Genomic DNA, 17,356 nt, shown 5'->3' on the forward strand with positions numbered 1-17,356 from the left:
CTGCTGATGCTGCACCACCTTGCCTAATGAATGAGCCACCCCTGATATTGGTCTTTGGCATGTGAGTTGCACAGGGTTCCATTCTGTCCTTCATGCTGATTAACATTTACATGAAATCACTGGGGGAGGTCATCCAGAGTTTTGGGGTTGAGTGTCATCAGTGTGTGCATGACATCCAGCTCTACCTCTCGGTGGGCCCCATCCTATCCAGCTTTCCAACACTGATGCAGCTACAATGAAGCCTCAAGGTAAGAGAATAGGTGTTTCTTGCCTTAAGGAGATCTCCATGAATGCCCCTCCACCACAGGATGCAGTGCATGCCAAATTGGCACGACTACATCCATGCTGAAAATTTGGATAGGACTGGGCCCTGAGTCATTTAATCTCAGCTGTCTTACCCACAGTTTGGGAGAAAGGTAAGGAATAAATAAATGAAAGAAACAATCCCAGGGCAGGTGTTGAAATCCTGGAATGCTACTTGAAGGTGTCTGGGGTTTGGTTGAGGGTTAACAAGCTCTGTTAAATCCAGATTAAATCCAGACAAAACAGAGGTCCTGCTCATTCAGATAATTATGATTCAAGTGTTGGATTATCAACTGATTGGCAGTACAGGGGGGCCCCCATATTCACAGATCCTGTATCTGTGGATTCACTTATCCATGGATAGGGTCTGGGCCCCCCCAGGGCACACACACCCGTGTGCACCCCCTCCAGGTGCAAGGTGAGCTTCTCGCCTCATCCCTGGCCTCAGTCAAGCTCAGACTGAGCTCTGAGCCTTAAAAAAGTGACTGTTCATGCTGAATGTTCATACTGCATCCTTGGTGCCAGACCAACTTCAGATTAGGCTTTGGCATGGAGGTGGTCTTGGCTGCCTGGGCGGATGATTTGTCCCAGAAGTGATGTTTTTAATGCCTTATTGGGAGGCCCAGGGAAGCCCTGGAGAGATGAAATGGAACCCCCGCAGATAAGGGGGTATGCCTATATATAAATATTCATCATAATTGTCATCATCATCATACTTTGTTGGCAATCCGTGGGAATATGTTGGCATCCTTCAGTATTGGAAGACTATGGTATCGCACTCTGAATAGTGGTTCTGGAACAGAGTGCTGTCTCCAGTGCGCGAAGCCTGCGTAAAGTAGATATGGAGTATAGACTGTTACCCATGCAGCAAATCCCCCCTCTCCACGTTGCTGAAATGGTCCAATGGAAAGGCAGAAGCCAATATGGTTGGTTCCAGCAGCGTTGCAGGAGTTGCTCAGCCATGAACTGCCTCAGGGACTCCAGCTCCGGATTTTGCCTCGAGGTTGACTCCTGAAGCCTTTTCCATAACTGGATGTAGCCACAAGGCAGTGGAGGTTTGGGATCAGAGTTTTCCTTCTCTCAGATGAGCTGCCTTCCCAGGCTAACGAGCCCCATCTACCTGGTGGCTGTTTAGTTGACTCTTATGACAAGTACAGCCAAACTGAGGGCCTATTCTTATCCCCCAGCCCCCAGGCATGGGCATGGGAATAAGGGATGAATAGCAACAATAGCAGCACTGTAGCTTCACCCAACTAACCTTGTTCCCGGCCTTGATCCATTGACCTGGGACCATTCAGACTTGTTCATAGTAGATAGTGAAGATCCAAGAAGAGCCATTGGGCCAGCAGAGGCTTGCGTGGAGGCAAGGGAACAAATGATCCCTTACTCTGTGGAGGCCTCTGGGATCCGAAACAACCCTACAGGATGCAGTACATGCCCCAATGGCACAGCTGGGAGTGGCACTGGGGGAGTTAGGTAGGACTGTGTCTTTTAATGTATGTCTGAACTATGTGCAACTCCAACATTGTTCACTGATCAATGAGAGGTAGCATGTTAGAGCAAATGATTGTCACCCATTCGCCGGAGTAAAACCAAAACTATGATTCACTGTGTTGCTTAACAGTTCACAGAGCCAATTCATATGAAGTGAATTGTCTCCAATGTGTATCAATATCAGCATATATGAATGACCTACTCCTTTGAGCAGTGTAATCTGGCATCCGTGGGAGAGCCCTGTTCACGTAAATAGGGTTTGCACATGAAAATTTCTTGGTATGGCTCATGCCCTTGCTTCACTGACTCCCAAATGACTGCCACAAGAGAAGTGTGTCCTGAAACATGAAACTTGTATTTGATCACTTTGTTTATTAAATGGATTCATAGCCTATTTTTAAACTTCAAAGGTTTCTGAAGAATGTACATAAAACCAATGTAAATAAGCTATAACTTTAGCCAAAGTGAAGACAATATTGTTCAGGGAGTTGAACCATTAAAAATTTGGGTTCAGTTCCGGTTCACGTTCATCAGTATTTTTTTCTTTTTATTCTCTGGCTCACTTCCAGTTCTGTTACTCATTTCAAAAGTGGTTCAGTTACTGGTTCAGACACTCGGAACAGAATTTGAATCAGCTTGGATACATTACATGCAGAGCAATATCAAACCCATAATTGATTTAAATCTGCAAAAAATAAAATTTAAATTAAAAAACCAACTGAAATTAATATTGCTCTTCTTATGACCCCTTCTCTAGCAGTGGACCTCTCCACCAGGGAGGTCCCATTATTGCTAATGTCTGCAGTGTCACTAGCTCCTTTCCAGCAGCAATATATTGGACGAGAAGGCATTGTGGGGGAATTAAAATGGCACCAACAGTAACACTGGCACTGAAATCACTGGCACAGCCTTCATTGCTTATTACCAGTGCCAGGTAGCAGAGCCTGCCAGATGAAAACCCACCACCACCACCAGCATGTAAGGGGAGCTCTGGTGGGTTTGCTGGGTGATGTAGCAGCAGTCAAAATGGCAGCCAGTAGGCTTCCTCCCAACACCAACACAGTTGGAGATGGTTGGCAACCTTCAGTCTAGAAAGACTATGGTATGAGCCTACAGCACCCGGTATTCCCAGGCGGTCTCCCATCCAAGTACTAACCAGGCCTGACCCTGCTTAGCTTCCAAGATCAGACGAGATTGGGCATGTGCAGGGTAACAGATGCTGTTGTAATTTCCTCACAATTCTTTACTACCTGATGTTGGGTTGCTTCAGGGTGATACTACATTGGGGCCCTGGGCCTAACACCAGCTATTTAGGCCTGTCAGTCCGAGGAGAGTCTGGGTATAGTAGTGATCACTAAGCACACGAAAAAGCAAACATTTGAGAATGTCTTAACACCAAAACCTAAATCACCTCATTTCCATGTCCTAAGCTGTTGTTGTTATCATGAAGAATATTTATATATTACTTTTCAACAAAAAAGTTTACAGAGCCGCTTACATAGCAAAAGAAATGAACAGATGGTTCCCTGTCCCAGAGGGGCTCACAATCTAAAAATATGTTATAACTTTCTCTCCTCCCATTGAAGGATTATTTATTTATAAAGATCTTCAATGTTTTCTTTAACAAAAATCATATTCATTTCGTAGAACTGGAATCCACCCTGTCTCTAGAGACTCAAGTCGGATAATGTAAACCAACTGAGCCTACTTAACTGTCCTGTATCAGACTCTCAGGACCCAACACTATCCAACTTTCTAGCGCAGATGCAGCTGTGCCAATGGGGGCATGTACTGCATCCTGCAATGGGAGGGGCAGTCACAGAGGCCTCCTTAAGGTAAGCGAACATTTGTTCCCTTATCTCAGGGTTGTATTGGTGCTAGAAAGTTGGATAGGATTGGGCCCTCAATCAAGTAAACATGAGACCTTTAGTTCTGTAATAGGGAGGGAAGATGTTCTAGCTCCATAAATGTTTTATAACATCCTCACTGTCTCGGGCCAGCCCACAGCCTGTGCAGTTCTTTTAAGGATTGGAGGAAAGGAGTACACCAAGCTCAAGTCACATGCAGGAATCTTTTTTATTCCCAGTGCGCAAAGTAAACAGGCATAAAGTGCACAAATAAAATAGACTGACTTACGGATTTTGTGGAACGGCTCAGGGGTATGAAGGTTGAGCGTCAAGTGAATGTTGGGTTAGAATAGGGAGGTTATATTGGGGGTGCGGGATGCTAATTGGCCAAGATGTGTCATCTGCCAATGCGGGGCACTCCTCATTGTTTACAGTTGGCAGTAATCAACTGGGCAGAGAGATACCTTCTCACTGCTGAGATAGCATAAGATGGGCCTAGCTTTTCTGTCTTTACTTGGGCCCAAGTTCTCATCATGGAGGGCAGGTATTGGCCTTGGCCGTTACACCCACTAAACTCTTATTCCCAGAGCTCCCTTTCTGGGACGCAAATAGTTGCAAACTCTAGTGCAAAGTGATATGCAATTCAGAGTGTATGCAACATGGCTCTGAATTCACATTAAGTAATTATTGGTGTATTAAACCCAACTTATTCTAGGTAATTGAAGTCTATTTCACACAGCAACACTATGTGATGCTTCTCATGTGCATGCATGCCTTTGTAGGGGATTCTTAACTGATTTCTCTAATGAAATTTAGGGCACAATTCTAACCCCTTATAAGGGCAATGCAGCTCTGAGGTAAGGGAACAAACATTCCCTTACTTTGAGGAGGCCTCCGTGAGTGACACCCAATTGCAGGATCCAGCACATGTCCCATTGGCACCGCTATACCAGTGCTGGAAAGCACTGACATAAGGGGTTAGGATTGTGCCCTTACTTGTTAAAAATCACTTTCCTATGCTGCTTTTTGGCCTGCAAAATAAAAGATATGGGTACTTTCCCACAAGGAAGAAAGCAATTTAGGGCCCAACCCTATCCAACTTTCTAGTGCTGATGCAGCTATGCCAATGGAGGTGTGTGCTGCATCTTGTGGTGAGGGGGCAGTCATGGAGGCCTCCTCAAGGTAAGAAAAAGTATGTTCCCTAATCTTGGGGCTGCATTGCAGTGGCATCAGTGCTGGAAAGATGGATAAGACTGGCTCCAAGGGAGAGATTTTCAGCCAAAAAAACCAACTAGCCCCCCCCCCAATACCCCATAGTAGTTTTCAATTCAGATTACAGTCTCCATTACAGCATTCTTTTTACTAGCTATTGACCTAGTTCTCAGAGACTTAGGTGAGGAGGTGAACCTGTTTCTGGGTTTCTGTACTTCACACTGCAAGTATTCCTCCTTATTTAAAAAGGGGGACCATCCCTCCTCATGGAAAATGAGCACAGAGAAGGGATCTAGCCCTGCCTTCTCCTTGAAGGCACTTTCTTTTTTTAAAAACTTTTTTAAATTTGAATTTTCTGTAACAAAATATCTAAATGCACTATGATAGAAAAACCCATTTATCAGTAAGAATTCATAATACATAGTAAGGCCCTTTGGACAACACACACCAGCTAGTTTTCTATGTGGAGGAATATTTTTGTGTTGAGGAGAACTCAGTCAGGGTCCTCACCTGCAGTCTAACATGGCATAACCCAGAAAAGAGGTTTGCCGCTTTCTGGGTGGTTTTGGGACCATATTGCCAGAGGCAATGATCTGGTCCAGCTGGGCCCTGCCCCTTCCACTCCAGAAGGCGAGGGGGGGCTCACATGATGGAATGCTCCTCCATACTCCCCCCAAACCCCCTGCATATAGAAAACCAGCTGTGGAGGGGGGGGGTGAAGAGACTGCTAGCAGAAGCTTTTCCCGCTTGGACAAGTGTATTGACTGAGGAGGCATGGCGGAGCAGGCCTGCACGTGAGTCTCTCAGTCCAGGCACAGGTGGTGGAGCACCCCAGTGAGCACCAGGCCTGCAGCCCGCCTTCACCTCTTTCCTTGGCTGGGGGGGGGGCACATGCCTGCATGCATTTGTTATTCTCTTGGCATATTGGGTGGCACGAGAGTCCCCTTGGGTTGGCTGTCACGTTTTGGGGGGTGGTGCAGCCCCCTGCAGGAGGAGGAGAAAAGAGGGAGGGGTGCAACGCTCTGCCATCGCCCGCACCTCCAGCCCTCCCCCTCCCTTGCCCCGCTGCCCGCCTGCGCTCCCCTCCCTGCCTCCCTCGGCTGAGCTGCCTGCACGCGCGCCTTCCCGGGGCCGGACGCGCGCGGCCGAGCGTGTGCGCCAGTCAGGGTGCGCGCGAGCGCTCTGTCCCTGCCCTCCCTCTCTGTCTCAATCAGTGCAGCTGTTGCTGTGCAGGCGGCATCGGAGGAGGAGGCAGGGCCGGCTGGCTGCCTGACTGACTGCAGATTCCTGGAGTCCACTCCCTGAGCCCGCCATCCATTGCTTCTTCTCCACGGAGCTGCTGCTGCCGCCGCCTTTCCCCTCTCCAGCTCCCCCCCCCCCCAGCTCCAGCCATCGAGGAGCTGCTGCTCCTTGCTGCATCATCACCCGCCCACTCCTCCTCCTCCTCCTCGCCACCGTCACTGCCGAGGAAGGGAGCGCACCGCATTGCATACAAGGACGAAGAAGAGCGGAGCCCACCCCCTCACCCCATCCCTGCGAGGCGAGGTAGGCGCTGCCCCCTCCAGTGCAAAGATCGGGGCACAGTCAGGGCAGAGGGGGGAGGAGGAGGGTCTTCATCCAGGGGCTGCGGGGGTGCCTTGCCTGTCCTGTCTTGTCCCCTGCCGGGGCTGATGCCCCCCTGGGGAGGGGGAAGCAGGCGCAGGAGATCGGAGGGGCCGGCTCGGCGGCGCTTGCCTGCCAGGTTCTGATGGGCGTTGCGTGGCTGGGGCTGGATGGCGGTGCTGGGACTGCGGCGTCTGTGGCGGAGCTCGAGCTCTGCAGGGACGAGGCGGAGAGGTCGGGCAGCTGCTGGCTCTCCGACTCGCTCCCCGGCGGGTGTCATTGTGCCTGGAGCTGGAGGGGGCAACGCGCGCCCTTCTGCCAGGGGAATGGTTCTCTCCAGGCGTTGCAGCAGCAGGATTATCCCTCCGGCTTTGCTTTGCCTCTTCCCCCCTCCCTCCACCTCCCCAGCCATGGATCCTGGTCTTGTTTTGGGTGGGAGAAGATGATGGGCGAGAGGGAGGAAGGGGAGCGAGGTGGGTGACACCACGCAAGAAAGCAAAGCCTAAAGGACATCGCAGCCTCCAGGAGCCACCTGGGAGGCTGGCAGAAGGTGGCTGCTCCTCATAGCGGTCCCAAACAGGCGTGGTCGGTGGTTCTGCTGTCTTCCCCCCTCCCTCTCCCTTTCTGCTCTGAATATTCTCTCTGCTGCCCTCCATCTCTTTGCACCGAATGGTTTGGAGGAGGCTAGTCGAGCTTTCTCTCCCCCCCTCCCCTTAAGGCTTCAACAGGTTTGTGCAGATGGGCGCACTTGGGGAAGGGGAAGGGGGTAACCTCTCTGATGGGTAACCTTGACCAAGAGAGCTACTTTCCCACCCCTTTGCTCCTCTGATGTGGCTATCTGGGTTGGATATGGGGATCTCTTCTTGTGCCTCCTCGTCTCCTGGGAAGCGATTTATTATTTTCCAAAGCAGGAGCGTGCTTTTGAAAGGGAGAGGGAAGATTATGTGCGAGGAAATCAGGCATGTGCCTAAATAATTTCACTTTTCCCCCAGATTATTTAAGAACATAACATTCCCTCCCCCTGCTCTCCCTCTGACTGGGGAGAAATGATGCAGCATAATGCAGAGGCTCTTTGACAACCCTCCTGCTTTGCTTTCCGGGATCCCTAAGTCCCTTGTGCATTATCACAGCTCCACCCTACAGGAATGAATACTACAGTTTTGTGATTAGAAATCTCTTTCCCCCCCTGCCCCCAGCCACACTTGTCACCATCATTATGCAGGTGTCTTTGTAAGGACTGTTGAAATTTTCACTTATTTTCTTCTTCCTTTTCCACCTTCCTCTTTGCTCTTGAGCTTTGTAGTGAAGGGGGGGGGGGTGAGTAATGCGATTGCAGTCCTGCAGCTCTAATGCGTCCAGCCTGCAGCTGTGAAACATTAATCTGATACTACAAAAGTAGTGGCATTAGGGAGGGGTTGCATTAGGGAGAATGTTGTTGTAGATGACGAGGCGATGTCAGGCATTTCAGCTGCAGTGGATGGAGTTCCTCAGGCCACAGAAGCTGATGAGTAAATGAAAGCTGGTTGTTGTGGACACAAGACCCCTTCCATGTTGGAAGGACAGCAGGTTAATTTACCTTGGTTATTTATCTTGCACTCAAAGGGAAAGCTGTCACTTTGCCATCATCTCTTCAAATAAAGACATGATATTCTCTATGAGAAGCACAGAAATTTTGTGCAGTTTAATGTAATTGTATCCATCCATATACCTCTTTTATAGTCTTATGATTTGAAATACGTTGCTTAAAGCTGTAGCTAAAAACAAAAACCCTACAATGATTATGCTTTACTTATATTAGTTTTCTCTCTGACAGTTACATATTTATCCCTGAGGGGAGGATATTTTTTAATGAGCAAGTTTCATTTCTGGATTTTGAAGGCGTTTTCCTGCTCCTACATGACTGAATTTGTTTATCATTGGAAGCAGTTATAGTACTATGTTCTGTTTCTCATTGCTTTGGTTGACCATTTGGTTGACCATTTGTACTCGGGGGAAAAAATTCAACATCATTAAAATGAACACTGAAAGAATTAATATAATAAAGGGCATGCGCTTTAGTGCATTCTGTGTAAAGGAAAACATTAGGTCTGTTGTGCATTTAGAAGTGGCATATTTGTGAGATAATACAGAGCTGCCAAGTCTCAGGAAAACTCCCCTTAACTACTGCAATCTGGTTTCTGACTTTGAACAAACCCTGTACACACATTGCATTGAATATTCATATGTTTGGTTTTACATCTTATACAGAAATGCAGTGAATTGGCCTTTTTTTTTTTTTGTCCTCTGATCTTTCTAGAGAGGAAAAAACACTTGCACCTTTATTGTTTACAATGTATTACTATCAGATTGAGACCCTGTTTTTCTCTTTCAATTATCTATTCAGCCTTCCATGATTTTATTGTAAGATTGTTCAGCATCATAAATATTGAATGAATAGACAATATGTTCCAGGAAATGGAAAAACAGAGAGCATCCCCTCATGGTTTTATACTGAATAGTTTGAAACATTCTAAAAGGATGAAAGAAATTAATGTGACTGTCATGATAATTAGGAATGAACTTCTCTGATTACTCAGGCCTTCAAAATTGAGGGTCAGAAAAGTTTTTCCTAAACTTTATGGTGGTTTGATTTGAATTTGGGTGCCGATTCCAAAAATGGCATCTGTTTTGCCCCATCACGTCTAGTTTTGGAAATATAGTATAGACTCATTAGTGAATGGTTCAAGCAGCTTCCTCATGAGGAAGTCATGGTGTAGGCTTCCTCATGAGGAAGCTGTTTGAACCATTCACTAAAGAGGCTATGCCGTGTCTCCAAAACTAGAGGTGATAGGACAAAACGGATGCCATTTTTAGAATCAGCACCCCAAATATTGTATATAAGCAATACAAATATATTGGTGTAACGTTTAAGGAAGCAAAATGTGTGTTGGCCTGTGTTATCAGACGCTGGGGACAATCTACACAGGGTGACTATATTTTGGAGGGAAGTGATGGTATCAGGCATTTAAAAATGGACTAGACCGTAAACTGATTTTATTTAAGAGATGGCATCAGTATGAAAGTGTCACAAAATATCAGCATTTTGATCAAGAAATCTGGTGCAAATTCCCAATTGAGAAAATAACACTTTTATATGGTATGATGAATCTAGGGTGAGAGAGGCAAGGCTTTGATGGCAGCAGCAATTGTCAGAACCAGGCAGCCAGGGGCAGTGTGCTATGGCCTACAATAACTTCCAAAAAATTGGGCAGTTTACACATGCACTGCTAATAAGTGGCAAAGTTTCTTCTGGACTGTACCACCTCAGGATGTAGGGAGGGTGCAAGTCTGAATTCTGTGCTGTGATAGGGGGAACCTGCACAGAAATATAGCATGTCAGGAAGAAAACAAGAGTGGACTTTCTCCTCGCCACACTTAAATGCAAGGGCTGTTTTTCAGAGAAGGATACAAGCATACAACTCCTCATCTAATGGCAGAAGTGGTATGGTCCTGGAAAAGCTTTATTGCTATATTCAGTGGCATATATTTGCTGGGCAGTCTGCTGACCAGTACTGGCATGAATGGGCCATTGCCAGATTGCGGAAATGGTTCTTGTGACAAGAGTGTGTGACTTGGAGAATATATGAGCCAGCTGTCTTGATGAGTCCTGACTGACGTCACTGCAGGAATTTGAATTACATGTGTGTTATCATGATACTGTATATTGCCCTTTTGCGGTAGACATCTGGATAGCAGAAATAGCAGCATTTCAAGTTCCGTGGAGTGATTTGATAAACTGGTGTTCAATGAAAAAGATACACATTTGTGCATGGAATAATAAGAGCGCTTCATATATATTATCTCAGTAATCTTTGCCCTGTAAAGTAAGTATGTTTTACTATGCCCAAATGGCAAATGGAGGCGCTGAGGCTGAAAGAAACATTGGCCTAAAGCATCTAATCAATTTATGGCGGAGGCCCTATTTGAAGTGGGAGCTTCCTGATCCACAGTTCATTCTCTTAGCTACTGTGGTATACTGTGTTTGACTTGCAGTAGAAGCTAGAATGGATTTTGCAGTAGTTACAAGTTACAAAGTGTTGACAGTCCAGTTAGTACAACAGTGTGTGTCAAGAGCTGTTCCCAGTGATTTACAGTAGTCCATTTAAGGAGATGGTTTTTACTATAATTCCATTTTTGTCAGTGGGACTCCTAAGGTTTTGTTGGTTTTGTTTTTTATGGAATGAGTTACAAATTTAGGGAAAGGAGGTTGTGGTTGCGGATTTAAATGTCTTCAACAAAATGCCACCCATTTACCATGTAAGTGCATGTCAGTAAAATGAAATGTGCATGGAAGTACAGTTCTTTTGCTCTGATTTCCAGAACTGGAAGAATTTCAAGCTGATGTTATAATTGGTTTGTTTCTTATGGGACCCATATGAGAAAGTGTTTTTCCCCTGCTGATATGTTTGGAAATGGTTCATTGAGGTTATGGAAAATCCCACAGAAGTCCCAAAAGTGAGCCGGCATGCATGCACACACATTCCGTCTCTCTCTTTCTCACACACAGGCACACACATGCATGCAGAATGAGAGACGGGGTGGGTGGGGCTAAGAAATATCAGGATTTATAACCCATACTTTTGTTTTTAAATTTATTAATTTCTGAAAAGGTGTCATCAGACTTTCCTTGGGACCAGACTTTGCAGGCTTAGGAAATCCTATAATCATTTCTATTGCATGTAAATTTTATGATGTGATCACAGTATTTAAAAGGAGTTTGTTTAAAACGAAGGGTAAAAATGTAAGGAGGATACATTTAAAATCAGAAAAGTCTTTAAAAACCGCTAATTCAAATCTATGGAAGTGGACTGTGGCCATATTGCTGTATTCAGCTTATCTCTCTACATACCCTATTTCAAAGGAACAGAATAAATCACTGCTGATTTATTTCCATACTGTCTTCTTGACTTCCTTCCTCCTCATTATTGTCCCTGTTGTACAAACAAATTCTTAGAGAATGCTTATTCCCATATTACAAGCTCCCTCTTTAGAGTCCTTTTGGTGGGGGTTCAAGACCTTTTTATTTAGGGAAGCTTTTAAATGTTTTCATCAGGGGCCTGGCGCTTTTTATGAAACATCTTCTAATCTGTGATGCATTTGTGTTTTATTCTTTTTGTGGTCTTAATAGTTTTATATTAATGTCTTTAGCACTGTTTTTATTGTTTTAAAATATTGTTTGTAAACCACTTTGAGGGCCCTTAAGCAGGCTGGAAAGGTGGGATATAAATCTCTTAAATTAATTAAATAAATAAATCAAGGGGTAGTGTTTTCTCTGTGGGGGCACCAATGCTTTGGGATCCCAGTTAAGTTGAAATCTGTACTCTCTCACCTTCTCACAAGGTTTAAAAGCTCTTTTACTTCAGTTACTTTTTCCCACCTGACAGCCCAATCCTATCCACACTTTCCTGGGAGTAAGCCCCATTAACTTTAATGAGACTTACTTCTGAATAGACATGCATGGGATTGGGCTGTTAATTTCTGTTGGTTGCCCTTCCTAGTTAGTGATCTGTTCAGCTGTCTTCTGTGGGTTTTAATGCTTTATTTATTGCATTTTTATGAATGTTTAATGCTAATTGTATTGTGATTCTTTTTGTGTGTGTTTTTTGATTTTTTTTGTAAATCTCCTGGGCAGCCAGGTGTTCAGGGGGAAGGGTGGTATATAAATCTTTAAAATAAAGTAAGTAAATACCACGAACAGGAAAATAATGTTGAAAGAGTGGTTGAGTTGGCCAATGTGTGGGTTGATTTAGCCAATGTGCTGAGCAGAGGCTTCAGTCTTGAATATAACATTGACCCCAACTCTGATGCTCACTGTGACAAGAAAAGACCACTATCTTCAAGGATAAATTCAGACAGGTCTAACAGCATAGCTGTTGGCTATGATAGCTGAATGAAACCTCCATGTTCAGAGACAGCATACAGTATAGACTTCCTGAGACAAAAAGGGGTTGTCTGACATCTTCATGCCCTGCTCGTAAGCTTCCAAATTTGGCTAGATGGTTTTGGTAACAGAATACTGAACTTAATAGACCTGGGTTTGGTTCAGCAAGAAAATGCTGGTGTTTTTATGCTTGTAATTAAGCCACTTGATTGATTGCATATTTCTTAGCTTTATCCTGAATATATTCGCTCACGTCCAGATAAGCATACTTGGGATCATAAATTTAGTCTTTTTTTTATTAGCCAGAAATCCCAAAGTGTCCATTTTACTTTACATAACGCCTTGTAAAATATTTAACTTATCACAGTGTGATTTCAACGTGGATACATAAGATATCAGTTCAGCCAGTTGTAAGTATATGATACAAAGTATTTGTGACCCCATTTTGTTCAGCGTTGTTTAACAACAATGTGTCCTGCAGCTCTCATGCAACAATTCAGGGGAACTGGACACAAAATTGAATTTTCATTCCAAAAGTCTGTATATGGCTCAGTGCCCAAATACCATTTCCCAATCCCGTTTTTGCCAAGAATTTTGTATGGTCTCAGGCCCTGATCCTCAGTTATTCAACCCACTTCTCCAGGAACATATCAAGCGGAAATGAGCTTTTGTTTCTGATGAGCTAAGATCAAGGCATTTTAACAATTTAGGGAAACATTTGTTTATAAACCAGTAGTAGATCGCCCCCCCCCACCATGCTTCTATTGAACTTTAAAGTATGATTTAAAAGGGTCCATCTGCAGTTTCACTCTAAGGAAAAGTAGCATGTTTTCAAGTTGTAGGAAATAAAGGTATTCCATATATTAATACTGTAACTTTCTCTGTGATTTTGTATGTAGATGTGTGCATTTATATGTAGCGGTCTGGCTGAGTGCATGTGCTTTGGAGGTGGGAAACCCTTCTTACTAGATTAACACAATAACTATAATATGGAACTTGACTACTCACTAGAGCAGGGGTGCCCAAACCCCGGCCCGGGGGCCACTTGCGGCCCTCGGGGGCTCCCAATCAGGCCCTCGGGGAGCTCTCAGTCCCCAATGAGCCTCTGGCCCTCCAGAGACTTGCTGGAGCCTGTGCTGGCCCGACGCAACTGCTCTCAGCATTAGGACAACTGTTTCACCTCTCCCCTGAGCTGTGGGACGAGGGCTCCCTCCACTGCTTGCTGTTTCATGTCTGTGATGCAAGGAAAGGCTGGTCTTGCTTTGTGCAGGATCTTTTATATGCCTTGAACTGCTGCAAGACCGTCATTCATTCTTATAAGTTCCATCTCTAATAAATTCATTTATGTAAATTTATTCAAATTTTAAATGTGAATTAATTCTTTTTTTCCCCCGGCCCCTGACACAGTGTCAGAGAGATGATGTGGCCCTCCTGCTAAAATGTTTGGACACCCCTGCACTAGAGCGTTTGTGTGACAACATACACATTCAACTTCTGGGCTACTGCTTTGACACTATAAAATATCATCTTACTCACTTACTGTTAGCAAAAGCATAATTTCTAAAGTAATATGGCAAAAGCTATGGGCGAAGGAGTGGTTTGGCAATACAGTGAACTTTCCTGGGTGACCTGAACTTGTACCCATTCTCAGGGGCTTGGGTATGTCACTCCCTTTCTGAAAATGTTTGTATAATATGCCATCTAATTCTCACTTACTCACTCACTCACTCAACACCCTTTAATCATCTGCACCTAACTCCATGTTTTGTCCTGATTCTACTTTTATTCCAGTTTATCTCCTTTAATTATGAAAATTAAAACTTCATATAGATGCTAACTACAGTATGTCCCAAAATCACACAGCATTAGCAATGGTTGTATCAACAATTTTTTATGACTTCTTCCTCTCCATCCTTTGTTTCATGTCTCCTCTGGTACATTTATCAGATTTTAAAGGTCTCTTTCAATCTTTTTAACATATCTGATTGTAAACATGCCTCACTACTAACAAATTTTCACCAAAAGATTTTTTTTTTCAAACTTATCTTGTGCATGTCTGCTCAGAAGTAAGTTCTGTTGAGTTCAATAGGACTAACTCCTAGGTAACTATGTATAAGATAGCAACCTTATTTTTTCATTTTCTGGTATTGGACATGGCTACTTATCTTGCAATCTCCTAGGCAAGAACTAGACATTACAACAGATATGGGGCTGTCACTGAAAACAGCAGCTATTTGCCCTCTTCCTCTGTTCTTTGATAATGATACTGATACTGCAGAATGCATTTGATGTTATAACATCATACTCCCAAGTTTCTCTGCTCTATGGGGTGGGCAAATTTGAGGCATGATGACATCATGTCACACATTTTATATTCCTAGAGCTTTCTGGGGGAGAGAGTGGGAGGAAGAGTCATGTGGCTGCTATTTTTGGTACATTATATGCTGCAGTGTCTAGTTTTTGCCTTACAGGGACATCCATTCAAGTGCCCCCCTCGTTTTTTACCCCCACAGATTAGTAGTGTATAAAAGAAGCATACATATTGGCATTTTTTTTTTACAGAACACTGAGCCTGCCCCAAAGTGGAAAGAATAACCCACCAATTGCAAGAGAGGAAAATTTCATAGAAGGCAAAATGCTTATGGTCATGAAGGGTGTGGAGAGTGACAGAGAACAATATATTCAGAGGCAAAATGTTACAGTTTTGTGACATTGGAAGTGCACTGCTATGGGCTGCGTGGGCAGTTACCTACTCCAGCTAAGGGGCACAGACACGTGAAAGCATGTCTGCTCACATCTATTCCCAGCTGAAAGAAGAAGAGTAGGTGTGATTGGATGCTGGGTATGCAGTTTATTTTCTGACCTTATCTGTACATAGTTCTATTCAAAAAATAACTACCAATTCAACTGTTCAGGAGGGGATGTGGATTTAGAGCCCAATCCTAAGCAGTGTGTGCCAGCTTACCACCGGCACACACTGTTGCAAACCGCTGCAAAGCACATTTGTGAGCCCTCAGTCCTGGGCCAGCGCCAGACCTAGCCTAGTGCCAGTGGAAAGCTGTTGCTCTGCTGCTTGGAGGTTACCTGAACTGCCAGGCAGTGAAGAGGTAGGTAGGGGTGTGGGGGAGGCGGGGAGGAGGCGTTCTCAGGCAGGGGGAGGTGGGAGAGGGCAGGGAAAGACTGGGAAGGAGACATGCAGGGGGGGAAGTGGGGTGAGAGGAGGGCAGTACCTGAGGAGAGCTCAGCTCCACCAGATCCTGAGCTCTGTGTTAGTCCCTTTGGCCCGACACAGAGCTCTCCAATTCTGCAGCAGCTCCTGAGCTGCCATACATATGAACATAAGAAGAGCCCCGCTGGATCAGGCCAAGGGCCCATCTAGTCCAGCTTCCTGTATCTCACAGTGGCCCACCAAATGCCCCAGGGAGCACGCAAGACAACAGACATAGCCTGTGTCCTAGTGCTCTCCCCTGCATCTGGCAATCAGAGGCAGCTTGCCTCTAAAACCAATAACTTACACATACCTACTATGACTTGTAACCCATAATGAACTTTTCCTCCAGAAATTTATCCAGTCCCCTCTTAAAGGCATCTAGGCAAGATGCCATCACTACATCCTGTGGCAAGGAGTTCCACAAACTAATTACACGCTGGGTAAAGAAATATTTTCTTCTGTACTCAGCATGTAATTGGTTTGTGGAGTTGAGAAGCCCCATTGCTGGACTACTTCATTTACTTGGGATGAACATTCCCATTTCCCAAGGAGGCGGTGGTGGCTGCCTGGGCTGCACTAGATGCCACAGCAGCTATTTTCGCAGTCACAAAAGCCCTGCACTCCGGGCAGCTCAGGATTGGGCTGCCCATCTCTCCATTGCTCTTGTTTTTTGATGAATTCATAGGAATCCTTAAGGGCTGAGAGGACATGCAAATTAACCATTGTGGAGGGGGAATTTTCCCCAACACTTCCAATTCCATGTGTCAAGTTGTGTTTGCCTCATTCTCCTTGCCTGGTTTTGCTTAAGGTTCACACCACTATATTCAAAAGTACACGAGTACTGTATTCAACATGTCTCCTTGCTGTCTTCTCCAGAATAACAGTCTACTGCATAGGGGCCCATGGATGGGCCCATGGATTCCTGTGTATGCCAGGGCTACCATTTTCACTTTTGCTCTTATTAGACATCTGGTTTTGATCTGTAATTGTTTTACTCTTCCTTTTTACTATGAACTATTATAACCTATGTTTTCCCAACAAATAGATGTATGTACCTAGGACCTAAGAGATGTGAGGGCTGTCAGTGACAGAACACTTGCTTTGCATGCAGAGGGTCCCAGGTTCAGTCCTTGGGACCTCCAGTTAAAGGATTTTAGGTGGCAAGGCTGGGAGAGATCTTGAAGAACTCTTGCCAGTTAGAGAAGGCAGTACTAGGCTAGATAGATCAATGGATTGAGGGCCCAGTCCTTTCCTACTTTCCAGCAATGGTGCAGCTGTGCCAACAGGGTGAGTATGCTTTATTCTGTGGTTTGGGGGCAGTCAGGGAGTCCCCCTCAAGGTCAGGAAACATTTGTTCCCTTACCTCAGGGCTGCATTGCAGCTGCATTGGTGCTGGAAAATTGGATAGGACTGGGCCCTCAGTAGATGGAAGCTTCAGGTGTTCATAAGAGTTGCATCTAGACTTAATAGAAGTGCTGGGGGAGCCCAAAGGCTTAAGGAGATGAAACCACTAGTCCCATTGACTCCTGGCACTTTTACTATCAAATTTGAATGAGGCCATTTTAATTGGTGACCAATGATAGGCACAGAATCGTATGTCCAAACTTCTAGTTATCTGGACATTTTGGATAGTTCTGAGAGAATCAGACTAGGGAAAGACTGCAAAATGTCAGATTGACTTTGGCAAGGTAGAGGCTTTTTGCGGTGGTGGCCCCAGAACTGTAGAAGAGCCTCTTGGAGGAGGAGAGTATACTTAATGGCTTTCTG

At 45.0% G+C, this 17,356-nt stretch overlaps 1 protein-coding gene and 1 pseudogene across 4 annotated transcripts in view; one reads left to right on the forward strand and one right to left on the reverse strand.

Annotated features, from left to right (window-relative positions):
* Window positions 1-2,904: 2,904 nt before the first annotated feature.
* LOC136637869 (5S ribosomal RNA) lies at window positions 2,905-3,024 on the reverse strand (annotated as a pseudogene).
* Window positions 3,025-6,063: 3,039 nt separating this feature from the next.
* Window positions 6,064-17,356, forward strand: part of SPTBN1 (spectrin beta, non-erythrocytic 1) — a 214,449-nt gene continuing 203,156 nt past the window's right edge. For 2 of the 4 annotated variants that reach the window (XM_066625923.1, XM_066625931.1), the window contains exon 1: window positions 6,064-6,401. The gene's annotated coding sequence lies outside the window, so the exon portion shown is untranslated. Of the gene's footprint in view, window positions 6,402-6,532; window positions 6,598-7,116; window positions 7,187-17,356 lie in introns of those variants that run through there. The other 2 variants (XM_066625951.1, XM_066625942.1) reach the window with 2 other exon arrangements.

The sequence above is a fragment of the Tiliqua scincoides genome, chromosome 1 (assembly GCF_035046505.1).
Source record: "Tiliqua scincoides isolate rTilSci1 chromosome 1, rTilSci1.hap2, whole genome shotgun sequence".
Classification (NCBI taxonomy): domain Eukaryota; kingdom Metazoa; phylum Chordata; class Lepidosauria; order Squamata; family Scincidae; genus Tiliqua; species Tiliqua scincoides.